General features: G+C 38.9%; 1 protein-coding gene across 8 annotated transcripts in view; it reads right to left on the reverse strand.

Moving 5' to 3' along the window:
* Positions 1–17,789, reverse strand: part of LINGO2 (leucine rich repeat and Ig domain containing 2) — a 1,403,193-nt gene that overhangs the window by 478,853 nt on the left and 906,551 nt on the right. For 4 of the 8 annotated variants that reach the window (XR_007923822.2, XR_007923817.2, XR_007923818.2 and 1 more), the window contains exon 1: positions 3,850–7,007. The exons of the other annotated variants lie outside the window; for them this stretch is intronic. The gene's annotated coding sequence lies outside the window, so the exon portion shown is untranslated. Of the gene's footprint in view, positions 1–3,849; positions 7,008–17,789 lie in introns of those variants that run through there. 8 annotated transcript variants of the gene reach the window in all.

The following is a 17,789-nucleotide window of genomic DNA, read 5'->3' on the forward strand; positions in this document are numbered from 1 at the left end:
TAGATTGTAGTTTCTCATGAGTCAAAAAATAGAGTATTTAAACTACTTTGAACATACTAGTTGAATTTATCAGCATATATAGTATTGAATTGTCCATAGCAGTTTAAGAAACAGATAAATCAATTGAGTTGTTCTAGGGATGAGCATCCTTAAGTCCTCAGCACTTCCATATTTTGTTTTCTGTTTTCCTTGAAGGGACAGATTGATTCTTCTATTCAGGATGAAGAAAAATCAAAATAACTTCTCTTAATTTCACCTTTACTGCACAAAGGGAGATGAAGGCCATAGTTCTAATTGATATTATTTGAGGTTATGGGGTTTTCTTTCTTTTTTTTTTTTTTTTTTTTTTTTTTTGGACAGGCAGAGAGGATAGTGAGAGAGAGAGACAGAGAGAAAGGTCTTCCTTTTGCCGTTGGTTCACCCTCCAATGGCTGCCACGGCTGGCGCACTGCAGCCAGCGCACCGCGTGATCCGATGGCAGGAGCCAGGTGCTTCTCCTGGTCTCCCATTGGATGTAGGGCCCAAGGACTCGGGCCATCCTCCACTGCACTCCCTGGCCACAGCAGAGAGCTGGCCTGGAAGAGGGGCAACCGGGACAGAATCTGGCACTCCGACCGGGACTAGAACCTGGTGTGCCAGTGCCGCAAGGCGGAGGATTAGCCTAGTGAGCTGCAGTGCTGGCAAACTTCCCCTTATTTTTAAAATGACACTTCAGCACATATTACATTGACTGTTAAAAAATCTCTCACATTAGCGTTATAATTTCTTATTTCTAATATTGTAAAAGTTTATATACGGTCCCTCTTTCTCTTTGCTCTCAGCAATTTTGAAATAAATAAATCAGAGAAGAAATCAACAGGATTGAATCCAAAAAAAAACATTATAAAAATCAGCCAAACTAAGTGCTGTTTTTTTTGAAAAAATAAAGAAAATTAACACCCCATTGGCCCAATTAAATAAAAGAAAAGACCCAAATCAATAAAATCAGAGATGAAAAAGGAAATGTAACAACAGACACCACAGAAATAAAAAGAATCATCAGAAATTACTACAAGGACTTGTATGCCAGCAAACAGGGAAATCTATTAGAAATGGATAGACTACTGGAAACATACAACCTACCTAAACTGAACCAGGAAGACACAGAAAACCTTTCACCTTACACAAAAATCCACTCAACATGGATTAAAGACCTAAATCTACGACCCGACACCATCAAATTATTGGAGAACATTGGAGAAACCCTGCAAGATATAGGCATAGGCAAAGACTTCTTGGAAAAGACCCCAGAAGCACAGGCAGTCAAAGCCAAAATTAACATTTGGGATTGTAAAGAATTGAGAAGCTTCTGTACTGCAAAAGAAACAGTCAGGAAAGTGAAGAGACAACCGACAGAATGGGAAAAAATATTTGCAAACTATGCAACGGATAAAGGGTTGATAACCAGAATCTACAAAGAAATCAAGAAACTCCACAAGATCAAAACAAACAACCCACTTAAGAGATGGACCAAGGACCTCAATAGATATTTTTCAAAAGGGGAAATCCAAATGGCCAACAGACACATGAAAAAATGTTCAAGATCACTAGCAATCAGGGAAATGCAAATCAAAACCACAACGAGGTATCACCTCACCCCAGTTAGAATGGCTTACATACAGAAATCTACCAACAAGAGGTGCTGGTGAGGATGTGGGGGAAAAAGGGACACTAACCCACTGTTGGTGGGAATGTAAACTGGTAAATCCACTATGGAAGTCAGTCTGCAGATTCCTCAAAAACCTGAATATAAACCTACCATACAACCCAGCCATCCTACTCCTTGGAATTTACCCAAAGGAAATGAAATTGGCAAACAAATAAGCTGTCTGCACCTTCATGTTTATTGCAGCTCAATTCACAATAGCTAAGACCTGGAACCAACCCAAATGCCCATCAATAGTAGACTGGATAAAGAAATTATGGGACATGTACTCTACAGAATAAGAATGAAACCCAGTCATTTGCAACAAAATGGAGGAATCTGGAAAACATCATGCTGAGTGAATTAAGCCAGTCCCACAGGGACAAATATATATTCTCCCTGATCGGTGACAACTAACTGAGCACCAAAAAGGAAACTTGTTGAAATGAAATGGACACTATGAGAAACAGTGACTTGATCAGCCCTTGTCCTGGCTATCGATGAACAACTTAATACTTTATCACTTTTAGTATTTTTTTTGTTCTACTTAATACTGTTGGTTGAACTCTTTAATTAACATACAATTATTCTTAGGTGTTTAAATTTAACTGAAAAGTGATCCCTGTTAAATATAAGATTGGGAATAACAGAGGGAGGAGATGTACAATTTGGGACATTGCTCTATCGGACTTGCCCAAACAGTAGGGTTAGAAACGTGCCAGGGGATTCAAAATCAATTTCATCAAGGTGGCATGTACCAATGCCATCTCACTAGTCAAAGTGATCAATTTCAGTTCACAACCAATCATAATGATAGGATTAAGAGTCAAAGGGATCACATAAACAAGACTAGTGCCTGCTAATACTAACTGATAGAATTAAAAAGGAAAGAATGATCCAACATGGGAAGTGAGATACACAGCAGACCATAGAATGGCAGATGTCCTAAACAGCACTCTGGCCTCAGAATTAGCCCTTAAGGCATTCAGATCTGGCTGAAAAGCCCATGAGAGTATTTCAGGCATGGAAAGCCAAGACACTCTGGGGAAAAAAAAAAAAAAAAAACCCTAAATGAAAGGTCTCTGCAAATGAGATCCCAGTGGAAAGAACAGGTCATCAAAGAAGGAGGTACCTTTTTCTTATTGGAGGAGTGAACTTCAACTATGACTATGACCTTGTCTAAATAAGATCGGAGTTGGCGAACTCAAAAGGCTTCCATAGCCTTGACAACTCATGACTAGAGCCTAGGGTGATTACAGATGGCATAAACAAGAGTGTCAATTGTTAAGGCAACAACAGGAGTCACTGTGCACTTACTCCCCATGTAGGATCTCTGTCCTTAATGTGTTGTACAATGTGAAGTAATGCTATAACCAGTACTCAAATAGTACTTTACACTTTGTGTTTCTGTGTGGGTTCAAACTGTTGAAATATTTACTTAATATATACTAAATTGATCTTCTGTATATAAAGATAATTAAAAATGAATCTTGATGTGAATGGAATGGGGGAGGGAACGGGAGAGGGGAGGGTTGCGGGTGGGAGGGAAGTTATGGGGGGGAAAAGGCACTATAATTCAAAAGCTGTACTTTGGAAATTTATATTTATTAAATAAAAGTTAAAAAAAAAGAAAACATCAGATTTCCCCAAGAAATAAAAACAGTTTTTAAAGATGTATTTCTTGCAACATTTCCTAAGGTGTATATATTTTCTTTTCTTTTTTTTTAATTTATTTAATGAGCATAAATTTTCAACGTACAGCTTCTGGACCACAATAGCCTCCTCCCCCCGCCGTGTCTTCCCTCCCATCCACAACGCTCCCCTCTCCCACTCCCTCTCCCCTTCCCCTTCACATCATGATTAATTTTCAATTCTCTTTATATACAGAAGATCAATTTAGCGTATGTTAAATAAAGATTACCACATTTTGCTCCCACACAGAAACATAAAGTGTAAAATACTATTTGAGTACTAGTTATAGCATTAATTAAACACCTAAGAGTAATTGTGTATTAATTACAGAGCTCAACCAATAGTTTTAAGTAGAATATAAAATGCATCTTTTGCATTGTTGTGGCTTCCCCCCGACCTCCCTCCCTCCCGTGGCCCTCCCCTCACCCACTTCCTCTCCCCTCCCCCCCCCATCACGTTTCATTTTCGGTTACCTTCATATACCGAAGATCAATTTAGTATATACTAAGCAGGGATTTCAACAGGTTGCACTCACACAACCGAACCAGGTATAGGGTATTGTTCGACTAGTAGTGTTGTTTTTGAGTTTCATAGATAAACATATTAAGGACAGAGATCCTGCGAGGGGAGCATGAACCCAGTGACTCCCATTGTTGATTTAACAATTGGCACTCTTATTTATGACGTCAGCAATCACCCGAGATTCTTGCTATGAGCTGTCTAGGCTATGGAAGCCCCTTGAGTTCACCAACTCTGAATTTGTTTAGTCAAGGCCATATCACAGTGGAGGTTCCTTCCTCCCTTCAGAGAAAGGCGCCTCTCTCCTTGAAGGCCTGATCCTTCTGCTGGAGTGTTGTTCACCAGGATCCTTCATTTAGATTGTTTTTTGCCACCATGTCATGGCTTTCCATGCCTGAGAGACTCTCATGGACCTTTTAGTCAGATCCGAATGTCCCAAGGGTTGATTCTGAGACAGGAGTGCTGTTTTGGGCATTTGCCATTCTATGAGTCTGCTGTCTGACCTGCTTCCCCCGCAGGATCATTCTCAACCCTTTTGATTCTATCTTTCATTATTTGCTTACACTGGTCTTATTTGTGTAATCTCTTCGACACTTACCCTATCTTTTGGATCAGTTGTGTATTTATATTTGTCTCTTTACCAAGTGTGCTGGCATTGGTACCTGCCTCCTTGGTAAGATTGAGTTGAAATCCCCTGGCACATTTCCAGTTCCACCATTGGAGGTAGGTCTGAGTGAGTATGTGCCGTCCTATATATCTCCTCCTTCTCTTATTCCCACTCCCATGTTCCACAGAGATCAATTTCCTATTAATTTTTAAACGCTTAAGAATGGTTATGCATTGATTGCAGAGTTCAACCAGTGGTCTTGTGTAGAGCATACCAAGCAACAACAACAACAACAAAAATACTAAAGGAACAAAATAGTAAGTTTTTCCTCAACAGTCTAGACAAGGGCTGCTCATGTCATTGTCTCTCATAGTGTCCATTTCACTTCAATGGGTATCATTTTAGGTGCTCGTTTAGTTGCCATCGATCAGGGAGAACATGTGATATTTATCCCTTTTGGACTGGCTTATTTCACTCAGCATGATGTTTTCCAGCTTCCTCCATTTTGTTGTGAATGCCCAGATTTCGTTGTTTTTTTACTGCTGTATAGTGTTCCATAGAGTACATACCCCATAGTTTCTTTATCCAGTCATCCGTTGATGGACATTTAGGTTGATTCCATGTCTTAGCTATTGTGAATTGAGCTGCAACAAATATTGAGGTGCAAATGGCTTTTTTCACCCCTTTAATTCCATTTGGGTATATTCCAAGGAGTGGGGTGGCTGGGTCCTGTGGTTGTGCTATGTTCAGGTTTCTGAGGACTCTCCAGACTGTCTTCCATAGTGGCTTTACCAGCTTGCATTCCCACCAACAGTGGATTAGTGTCCCCTTTTCTCCACATCCTCGCCAGCATCTGTTGTTGGTTGATTTCTGTACGTAAGCCAATCTAACCGGAGTGAGGTGGTATCTCATTGTGGTTTTGATCTGCATTTCCCTGATGGCTAGGGATCCTGAGCATTTTTTCATGTGCCTGTTGGCCATTTGGATTTCCTCTTTTGAAAAATGCCTGTTAAGGTCCTTGGCCCATTTTTTTATTGGGTTGTTTGTTTTGATTCTGTGGTGTTTTTTGATCATTGTGTAGATTCTAGTTGTTAATCCTTTATCTGTTGTGTAGTTTGCGAATAATGTCTCCCATTCTGTTGGTTGCCTCTTCGCTTTCCTGACTGTTTCCTTTGCTGTTAAGAAACTCTTCAATTTTAGGTAATCCCATTTGTTTATTTTATCTTTGATTACCCGTGCCTGTGGAGTCTTCTCCAGGAATTCTTCGCCTATTCCGATATCTTGGAGGGTTTCCCCTATGCTCTCAATTAGTTTCATTGTGTCGTGGCGCAACTCTAGTTCTTTGATCCATGTTGTGTGGATTTTTGTATAAGGTGTAAGGTAGGGGTCTTGCTTCATACTGCAGCATGTGGACATCCAGTTTTCCCAGCACCATTTGTTGAAGAGGCTGTCCTTGTTCCAGGGGTTGGTTTTAGGTCCTTTGTCAAATATGAGTTGGTTATAGATGTTTGGATTGATCTCCGGTGTTTCTATTCTGTTCCATTGGTCTATCCATCTGTTTTTGTACCAGTAACAGACTGTTTTGATTATAACTGCCCTGTAGTATGCTTTGAAGACTGGAATTGTGATGCCTCCGGCCTTGTTTTTATTGTAAAGGATTGCTTTAGCTATTCTGGGTCTCCTGTTTCTCCATATGAATTTCAGCATCGTTTTTTCTAGGTCTTTGAAGAATGACTTTGGTATTTTGATTGGTATTGCATTGAACTTGTAAATTGCTTTTGGGAGAATGGACATTTTGATGATATTGATTCTCCCAATCCATGAGCATGGCAGGTTTTTCCATTTTTTTGTGTCGTCTTCTATTTCTTTCTTTAGTGTTTTGTAATTTTCATCATAGAGTTCTTTGACCTCCTTGGTTAAATTTATTCCAAGGTACTTTATTGTTTTTGTGGCTATTGTGAATGGGATTGATCTTAGTAGTTCTTCCTCAGCCCTGGCATTGTCTGTGTATACAAAGGCTGTTGATTTCTGAGCGTTGACTTTGTATCCTGCTACTTTACCAAACTCTTCTATGAGTTTCAGTAGCCTCTTATAGGAGTTTATTGGGTCCTCTATATATAGTATCATGTCATCTGCAAACAGGGATAGTTTGACTTCCTCCTTTCCCATTTGTATCCCTTTAATTTCTTTTTCTTGCCTGATGGCTCTGGCTAAGACTTCTAGGACTATATTGAATAGCAATGGTGAGAGTGGGCATCCCTGTCTGGTGCCAGTTCTCAATGGAAATGCCTTCAACTTTTCCCCATTCAATATGATGCTGGCCTTTGGTTTATCATAGATTGCCTTAATTGTGTTGAGGAATGTTCCTTCTAACCCCAATTTGCTTAGGGTTTTCATCATGAAGGGGTGTTGTATTTTGTCAAATGCTTTCTCTGCATCTATTGAGATAACCATATGATTTTTGTTTCTCAATTTGTTAATGTGCTGGATTACGTTGATTGACTTTCGAATACTGAACCATCCCTGCATACCAGGGATAAATCCCACTTGGTCCAGGTGAATGATCTTTCTGATGTGTAGTTGGATTCGGTTTGCCAGAATTTTATTGAGTATTTTTGCATCTATGTTCATCAGGGAGATAGGTCTGTAGTTTTCTTTCTCTGCTGTGTCTTTTCTGGGCTTAGGAATTAAGGTGATATTGGCTTCATAGAAGGAATTTGGGAGGATTCCCTCTCTTTCAATCGTTTGGAATAATTTGAGAAGAACTGGGGTTAGTTGTTCTCTAAATGCCTGGTAAAATTCGGCAGTGAAGCCATCCAGTCCTGGGCTCTTCTTTTTCGGTAGTGCGTTTATTACTGATTCAATTTCTTCCATGGTTATGGGTCTGTTTAGATTTTCTATATCTTCACGGCTCAGTTTAGGAAGGTTGCATTTGTCCAGGAATCTATCCATTTCTTCCAGGTTCCCCAATTTGTTAGCATACATCTCTTTGTAGTAGTTTCTGATGATTCTTTTTATTTCTATTGTGTCAGTTGTTACATTTCCATTACTATCTTTGATTTTACAGATTTGGGTCTTCTCTCTCCTTTTTTTGGTTAGTTGGGCCAATTGTGTGTTGATTTTGTTTATTTTTTCAAAGAACCAGCTCCTGGTTTTGTTGATCTTTTGTATTGTTTTTTTGGTTTCAATTCTGTTTATTTCTTCTCTGATCTTTAGTATTTATTTCCTCTAAGGTGTATATATTTTCTTATGTGAATAATTTATCCAAACTGTTCCCAGTGTGGATCTAAGCCAAATCTCCAGAGATTTTGTATGATAAAACAATGTTCTCACATTTAAACAGTAATTAGTTGGGTACCAAATCTGAGGTCTTGATTTTTTCTAGTGCTCTTAAAAATAGTAGCCCACTGTTTTCTTGCATCCAATGTTAAGCTGAAATACCTGATATTTATCTGATTTTCATTTCTTTAATGTGAACTATGTCCTCCTATTCTTTCTTTTGTATTTGGTTAATATATACTGAATGTCTACTATGTGTGAGGCACTAAGTTAAGCATGAGGTACAGGAGTGTATCACCAGCATCATCTGAATTCTTGGAGCGTGCTATCCAGTGGCACGCATTTAAAAGACAAAAGAATATATTTTAAGGTCATTTTTTAAGAAAGAATTACACTGCTTTTATTATTGTCTTAAAGATTCAGTCTTACATTGAGTACTCTGATACCATTTACTTCAACCTGATTTGCTATTTACAGTTCCAAGTTCCCTCTGTAATGTTCATCTGATGTGGCAGAAAATTCATTTAGAACAGGTTCAGTTTTTTCACAACTGCCAAAAAGTCATATGCAGTTGATTATAAGAAGAACTCATTATCAGTGGTTGGGGGAAGGAATTGCTGTATTCAATATCATGCCTCTACTCTGAATTAAGAAACTTAGAGAATGTACAAATACCTTCATACTTTAAGATGCTGTTGTTCACTTTCTGGGAAAATAAAATTATACTTTGTGGCTGGGAAGAAGCTCTGTGAGGCTTAAGAAAAATTATGAAGCAGAAGGAAATGGAGTGAACACATGATAAATATTCAAAAAATAATCCTGCCCTGGAAGTCTCAAATGTACTAAATCCTCTATGAATTATGTTTCTTTCCATAAAAACCAGGATATGCTCATACACAAATATACGTGCATGTGCAGTATTAGCATACCGTTCCAGATAACTACAACCAGGCTTAGCCACCAGATTCTGAGAAGACAAAAGAAAATGGAACCAGAGAGAAGGGAGAGATGGCAGTTTAGATTTATTAGAAAAACCTGTATATCCTTGGCAACTGTTTAATGAAATCACACAATTCAATATATATCTTCTTACAGAACATCATTAATAAAATTCTACAGTCCTGGCCCTCCTGGGAACTCAAACATGATAGCAACAGATAATTGCCTTTGTGCAAAACACCAACAAGATGAAATATATTTTTTCTAACTAAGCTAGACTTTAATATTGGAAATCTTGCACATAACATGAAATAACTGACTTGTATCCCTAAAGAAAAATACTTCATGAAACAAAAATCTAAGGAATGCAAGGACTAATTTCTCATTACACACTGTTATCTAGATTGTTTTATGAACAAAGAAAGTTCATGTCAGTAAAACAAGCAAGTTTTTAGCTTCGATAAATCTTTAAAAACACAATAGAGATGTCTGGGCCATTTTAAATCCATCATTCATTACATACACTCAAAAGGTAAAATGTGTAACTTCTATCTTTTAAACATGCTGACAGAAGAAAAAAGAGAACAGGTATTCTGACTTTCTGAAGTCCCCTTGGATCTCTCTTGTTATTAATGAGGTTAATACCTGATTCCTCAGCTGAGACAAGGTATTCACTTGTGTATGAAATTACTTCAATTTGTAGAAAATGGAATTTTTAGTTTTTCAAAATGTGCATTTTCCACAAACGTTTTTTGCAACAAAATAAACTTATCTTTTAATTAAATGTCACATAAACTTTTTGAAGTCCTCTTATATTAGGTGATTTTTTTAGTCCAAGCTCATATTCCTTGAAACATTATCTAAAGAATTCTGCAAGAATACTTTGATGCCTGAACCAAATATGAATTCAATCAGATAGCATCTACATTTCCTCCTGCATACATTCAGAAGCTTTAACAATCTTCACCAAGTTTACCTAAATATTTGGCATGAGGGTTTGTTTGTATTCCTCATACAGAATGAATTTAGGATGCAAACTGAACACAATGGCCTGCATATGATTACTAAAATTCTTTCAGATTTTTTTCTCTCTATCAATGTGAAGATTCAGAAAGACACTTACTTTTGGTACTCCTTGGAGTGTAGGCAGTATATTTGTAATATACTTTATACTAAGGTATAATCTTTTATATGCTTAGTATGTCTCTTTTAGACTTAAACCAGCCAAAAGTGATTTTTATCTAAAGTGGTTATATTAATCTAACAATAAAAATATTTAATTAGAATATATAGTATGTATTCTCTTAGTTTATCTTTATGAAATTATTATACATTTGCATCAATAATTCTAAGAGGAACTATATAATAAAGACAACATAATTTTTACTTTTTGGTCTCCAAATATTTTTACTTGACAATATCAGCGATTTTTTAAAAGATTTTATTTATTTATTTATTTTTATTTTTTATTTATTTTATTTTATTTTATTTTATTTATTTATTTGAGAGGTAGAGTTACAGACAGTGAGAGGAAGAGACAGAGAGAAAGGTCTTCCTTCCATTAGTTCACTCCCCAAATGGCCACAATGGCTGGAGCTGCACTGACCTGAAGCCAGGAGCCAGGAACTCCATCCTGGTCTCCCATGAGGGTGCGGGGACCCAGGGACTTGGGCCATCTTCTACTGCTTTCCCAGGCCATAGCAGAGAGCTGGATTAGAAGACACGCAGCTGGGACTAGAATTGGTGCCCATGTGGGATGCTGGCGCCTCAGGCTCTAGAGGATTAACCTATGGTGCCACAGCACCAGCCCCCATATCAGTGATTTTTTAAACCACTGTTTGGAAGCAACGTATCAGCGCTTTCGTTTGCCCAGCAGATAGTCTTTGTCTTGCCTTCACTGGGGTGGCTCCCACTTCACACAAAGTTTAAAAATTATGCCTACAAAGAACTGACAACCTTGGTACAAAGGTACCATTTCCACTTACCTAGGGCCTCTAGGCATTAGCATCCCCAAACTTCTGCCCCATCATCTAGAGGATTCCATCTTCCATCCCACTCCATGCTGCATCACTCAGGAGAGATGCACCTTCCCAGAAAACCAACAAACACAACTTCTCTGCCACACACACACACACACACACACAGTGCCAGAGAAAGATAGAGAGAAAGAAACCTCACTTTTCATAAATCCAGAACTGTACAATCATAAAATCCAGAAATGGTTTTCAATCAATAGATATCTAGGATTCTATGTTGCACTTAAGAATTTTTTTTTAATATATATGGAAGGTACCACACATTGCTGATCTGAGATAAATCTGAGATAAAATAAAGTCTAAATACAGCCTTGGCATGAAGTTCCATATTCCATGCCTCCTTTCAGAGTTTGGACCATTACTAATTTCTTTGAGTTAATTTGAAATATTTATTTGTGATTTGAAAAGTATATATGCCTCTTCGTCCACTTTTACTAGTAACAAACTCAGCTTTTATAGCATGAACAGCCATTATAACAATAAGTTACCATTTTGTTTTTGAGTGTCTGCCATCTGTCAGACAATATATGAGTGTTTTACATATATTTTCTCTCATCTTTACAACTCTTCACGATGGTCCAAGATTGCTTGGTCAGAAAATGCTTGAGCTCTGTTCTTTTTTTTTTAGTTAATCTTTTTTTTAATTTTTAATTTAGTAAATATAACTTTTCAAAGTACAGTTAATGGATTACAATGGCTTCTCCCCCCCCCATAATTTCCCTCCCACTCATACCCCTCCCATCTCCTGCTCCCTCTCCCATTCCATTCACATCAAGATTCATTTTCAGTTATCTTTATATATAGAAGATCAATTCAGTATATATTAAGTAAAGATTCCATCAGTTTGCACCCACACAGAAACACAAAGTGTAAAATACTGTTTCAGTACTAGTTATAGCATTACTTCACATTGGACAATACACTAAGGACAGATCACACATGAGAAGTAAGTACACAGTGACTCCTGTTGTTGACTTAACAATTTGACACTCTTGTTTATGGTGTCAGTAATCTCCCTAGGCTCTAGTCATGAGTTGCCAAGGCTATGGAAGCCTTTTGAGTTCACCGACTTCAATCTTATTCCGAGAGGGTCATAGTCAAAGTGGAAGTTCTCTCCTCCTTTCAGAGAAAGGTACCTCCTTCTTTGATGGCCCCGTTCTTTCCACTGGGATCTCACTCACAGAGATCTTCCATTTAGGTCTTCTTTTTTTTTTCCAGGGTGTCTTGGCTTTCCATGCCTAAAATATTCTCATGGGCTCTTCCGCCATATCTGAATGCCTTAAGGGCTGATTCTGAGGCCAGGGTGCTGTTTAGGACATCTGCCATTCTATGAGTCTGCTGTGTATCCTGCTTCCCATGATGGATCGTTCTTTGAGCTCTGTTCTACTTCAAGTCACTGCTTCCACAGTTTCTGCCTTAGGCTATATATAATGCTGCCAAACATGAGCAAATAGCCTCCCTATTGTTCAACTCCAGCAGGTGATTGCAAAATTAAACGATTTATTTCAACCGAAGCAGGTTTAAAATTGTTTGGCAAATAACAATGGAAGAACCTTTTACTGTGAAATCTTAATTCACAACCATGCATAAAAGGTGTTTACCCTGAAGCTTTGCATTATTTAATAATTATCTAGCTAAATCGCTTTATGTATCAATTTACCAAGTCTGGAATAAAAATTGGCATAATCAATATATTCAGCTTTAGTGTTTACGAAGAATGTCCGTTGCTCCCCTGCTCCTAAAATGTTGACATATGCACACAGAATAGAAATAGGTTTCCTTGGAATGCCACATAAATGAGAAAAAGAAAAATATATACTTTCACAATGGTGTTTATGATCACAGCACAGGGAGGCCTTGATATGCACATGAGTCTGCCATTTCCCAAATCTTCCTATGCTCTAGTTTCTCCCAATGCGACAAGATAACACGTATTTGACATCTCTTGGGTAGAAATATTTAATTAGCACATGGAAGCAAAGCCAAAAGACATTATTGGGATATTCTTCATAGCCAGCTGCACTCCAAGGCATCCACAGCATGAAGCATTCAGCCCAGCACATCGGTGAAAAGGCTTTTATCTTCTTTACTCCTCTACATTAGCAGCATTAGTTTTGAAGAATGTCTTGTATACTTGACAAGCAAGAGAGAACTATTGTTATAGAAGTAAAAGGAATCTATATACAAGTACTAACCCAGTAACAGATGACTCCCATAGAGGTGAACACCACAGACGCAGGTATTTGTCAGAATATAATTCACATTTAGTTTGCTTGCTTGCTTCCTGACTCATTATTTAAATCTGGCTTTATTTTTAAATCAATTATATATTGGTTTAATTTATGTATAATGAGGCACGGGTGCTGTGGCATAGCAGGTAAAGATGCAGCCTGAGCTGCCGGCATCCCATGTTGGCACCTGTTGGAGTTTCTGCCGCTCTACTTCCAATTGCACTCCCTGCTAATGTGCCTGGAAAAGCAGTGGAAGGTGGCAAAAGTTCTTGGGCCCTTGAACCCATTTGACTCCTGGTTTTGAATCTATCCAGCTCTGGCCATTGTGGTCATTTGGGGAGTGAACTAGAAGAAGGAAGATCTCTCCCTGCTGCATCTCTCCTCTCTCTCTCTCTTTCTCTCCATCTCTCTCTCTTTCTGTAACTATGTCTTTCAAATAAATAAATAAATCTCAAAAGATTATGTATAATGAAATTCATAATTTAACTCAACTTCAGTGAACAGAGACAAATTTACAAATTCAAATAATGACCTATACACTGTCCAGGATATAGGACATACTCATAGTCTCAGAAATCTACCATTGCAAAGAACATGCTAACTCATTAAAACTTAGATCTTATATTTAGGTGGGTGTATTATATTTAATTCAGAATCCCAGTGCCTGGAATCCAGCCTAGGGGGTGGGAGTTGGGGTAGCTAGGAATCATCTGTTACTCTTTTGCATGTGTTTTCATTTCCATGGGAAGGCCTTCTCTGTCTAAAGTACTTATTATTTTTCCTTGTTACAAATGTTTTTTTCCTTTTGTCCTTATCACAATTTGTACTTATTTGTGTATGTGTATGTGCATGCATGTATGTGTTGATTTAATATCTACCTCAGGGGACTGGCGTTGCAGCATAGCGAGTAAGGCCAATGACTGCAGTGCCGGCATCTCATATGGGAACTGGTTTGAATCCCGGCTGCTCCAGCTCTCTGCTATGAACTGGGAAAGCAGTAGAAGATGCCCAAGTCCTTGGGCCTTGCACCCGTGTGGAAGACCTGGAAGAAGCTCCTGGCTCCTGGCTTTGGATCGGTGAAGCTCCAGCTGTTACAGCCATCTGGGGAGTGAATCAGCAGATAGAAGACCTCTCTCTCTCTCTCTCTTTCTCTCTCTCTCTCTCTCCACCTCTCTGTAGCTCTGCCTTTCAAATAAATAAATAATTCTTAAAAAAAAAATCTACCGCAGATTTCCCAATTGGAATTTACCTCCAGTTACTGAGGGCATTAAATTGGTCAGTATCTACCTTTACTACCCTCTATTTCCTTTGTCTCATTCCTTATATACCTACCAATGTTTCTTGGGATGATCATCCAGATAAATTTCCTAGAGTAGAACACTTACATCAGCATCTGTCTGGGAGAGTCAAGACTAAGACAGCATTTGATTCAACCAAGTAAGAGTGGTCAGTCATCAGCATTAGAATTAGTGGGTTAATAATGGGTTAGTAAAACCCTAGCTGATACATCCAAAAGTTAGTTGCCAATGGAGGTTTTTTTTTTTTATTTATTTTATTTATTTGAAAGGCAAGATTACAGAGAGAGGTCGAGACAGAGAGAGAGGTCTTCCATCCGCTGGTTCACTCCCCAGATGGCCGCAACGACCGGAGCTGTGCCGATCTAAAGCCAGGAGCCAGGAGCCTCTTCTGGGTCTCCCACATGGGTGCAGGGGCCCAAGGACTCCGACCATACTCTGCTGCTTTCCCAGGCCATAGCAGAGAGCTGGATTGGAAGAGGAGCAGCCGAGACTAGAAGTGGCGCCCATATGGGATGCTGGCGCTTCAGGCCAGGGTTTAACCCACTGTGCCACAGTGCCAGCCCTGCCAATGGAGTTTTTATGTTGCGCACCGGCATGGACCCTTGTCTGCCAGGCTTTTGCCCTTTTGAATTTCATTGTAAGTCCTGTGTACTTCTAGATGCTCACAGGATATGAAACATAGTTTCTGCTGCAAATTCAAGAGAGAATGGCTTACCCTTAACCCAAGCAGGATCAGGTCACTGTGAAGATGTCTCCTCTCCCCGGCTGCACCGCCTTCACTACCAATGTTCTGTCTCCCCGGCACCTCCTTCCTGCCTGCCTGCCTCACTTCAATTCTCCCCTCATCTTTCCTTTCCTTTTTTCCCACAATGAAGATTTTTTTTTAACTTTTATTTAATGAATATAAATTTCCAAAGTACGGCTTATGGATTACAATGGCTTCCCCCCCATAACGTCCCTCCCACCCACAACCCTCCCCTCTCCCACTCCCTCTCCCCTTCCATTCACATCAAGATTCATTTTCAATTCTCTTTATATACAGAAGATCAGTTTAGCATACATTAAGTAAAGATTTCAACAGTTTGCACCCCCATAGAAACCCAAAGTGAAATATACTGTTTGAGTACTCGTTATAGCATTAAGTCTCAATGTACAGCACATTAAGGACAGAGATCCTACATGAGGAGTAAGTGCACAGTGACTCCTGTTGTTGACTTTACCAATTGACACTCCTGTTTATGGCATCAGTAATATCCCTATGCACCAGTCATGAGTTTCCAAGGCTATGGAAGCCCCTTGAGTTCTCCGACTCTTATCTTGTTTAGACAAAGGCCATGGTCAAAGTGGAGGTTCTCTCCTCCCTTCAGAGAAAGGTACCTCCTTCTTTGAAGACCTGTTCTTTCCACTGGGATCTCACTCACAGAGATCTTTCATTTAGGTGTTGTGTTTTGTTTTTTTTTTTTTTTTTTTTTTTTTTTTTTTTTTTTTTTTTTTTTTTTGCCAGAGTGTCTTGGCTATCCATGCCTGAAATACTCTCATGGGATTTTCAGCCAGATCCGAATGCATTTAGGGCTGATTCTGAGGCCAGAGTGCTGTTTAGGACATCCGCCATTCTATGAGTCTGCTGAGTATCTCGCTTCCCATGTTGGATCACTCTCCCCTTTATTTATTCTATCGGTTAGTATTAGCAGGTACTAGACTTGTTTATGTGCTCCCTTTGACTCTTAGTCCTTTCATTATGATCAATTGTGAACTGAAATTGATCACTTGGACTAGTGAGATGGCATTGGTACATGCCACCTTGATGGGATTAAATTGGAGTCCCCTGGTATGTTTCTAACTCTACCATTTGGGGCAAGTCAGCTTGAGCATGTCCCAAATTGTACATCTCTTCCCTCTCTTTTTCCCACTCTTATGTTTAACAGGGATCACATTTCAGTTAAATATCAACACTTAAGAATAACTGTGTATTAATTACAGAATTAAACCAGTCATATTAAGTAGAACAGACAAAAAATAAACTATAGTCTTTTTGAAGGAAGACAGTTCTTTAGTTAAGACAGTAGACTGATAGCGCAGAGCTGACTCCCCTTTTCTCCTCTGATATCTGTTTTTCTAAACCTCTCACAAGATTCATGGGGCTAGGGAGAGGTAGCCATAAGAAAATATATACATATATTAGTTTTATACTATACTTAAAGCTCCTTTTATTATTCAATATGATACACACGGAATCTTATTAAGAAAGAAAATCTTCCACATAGGAAATATTCTATTAGAAGAACAGAATTAACTATAGAATTCCACTCCCAAACCCCTTGTCATTTTCTCCTTAGAAAAAGGAACACGAATGGAAAGTGTATTAATTTCATTACAAGGTGGAAGATCAAAACGTACCTTATATTTCTGTATTTAACTCCATTTGGCACAAACGCACTGCTATCACATTCACTAGATTAGCAGGGCTCACAGACCTTGGGACTGCAGAAAAGAATTTACACATTCTTATTGTATTAAAAAGCAGTCACTGGCCTGGCCGAGGAGACACATTAGCATGTACTTCACAAAGGTGCTGTTGGCAAGTCAATCCCAAGCCACAATCAAAACTGTTAACTCTCCACACTGTATACAGATGCATGAAAGCCCCTTCATTCTACTCACTTAAGTAAATTCATTAAATTCATATAGTAAAATAGGTCAATTCTCTGCTTATAAGAAAAAAAGGAGATGACAAAGCCAAATATGCAAATCATGTACTACACACATACCCATAAAACTTTTTTTTTTAAGATTTTTTTTTAATTTATTTGAAAGGCAGAGTTACAGAGAGGCAGAGGCAGAGGCCGAGACAGAGGCGGAGGCGGAGGCGGAGGCAGAGAGAGTTTTCCATCCACTGGCTGACTCCCCAAGTAGCTGAAAAGTCCAGAGCTGGGCCAATCTGAAGCCAGGGCCAGGAGTTTCTTTCTGGTCTCTCACATGGGTGTAGGGACCCAAGGACTTGGGCCATTTCTACTGCTTTCCCAGGTCATAGCAGAGAGCTAGATTGAAAGTACAGTAGCCAGGACTCGAATTGGTGCCCACACAGGATGCCGGCACAGCAGGCAGTGGCCTTACCTGGTAGGCCACTCCGGCCTCCCATAAAACCTTTGTCAGTTAAATTCATGTGTGAGGTATTCTGGAAAATGTCACCTTGTTAACTGTGATGCTACTCAGACACACACTGGCATTCTCTCTTTTTCAATACCAATATATTAGAAGTTTAGAAGCAAGAACATGTATTAATTGCCAAGGAGATAAAACCACTATATTGAAGCAAATATCTAGAAGTTCAGCCTAAAATAATAGAAGTGACATAAAATTCATGTCATTGCTGTGCAACGGAGGGAAGCCTGGGACCTGTGTGCACACCAGTAGCAAGGTAAAAGATACAGCTGGGACATGCTTTGGAATGCCCAGTTTATTCAGTGTTACTTAGAGTATTATCTACCGGCTTAAAGAAGCACA

This window comes from Oryctolagus cuniculus, chromosome 1 (assembly GCF_964237555.1).
Source record: "Oryctolagus cuniculus chromosome 1, mOryCun1.1, whole genome shotgun sequence".
In the NCBI taxonomy this organism is placed as follows: Eukaryota; Metazoa; Chordata; class Mammalia; order Lagomorpha; family Leporidae; genus Oryctolagus; species Oryctolagus cuniculus.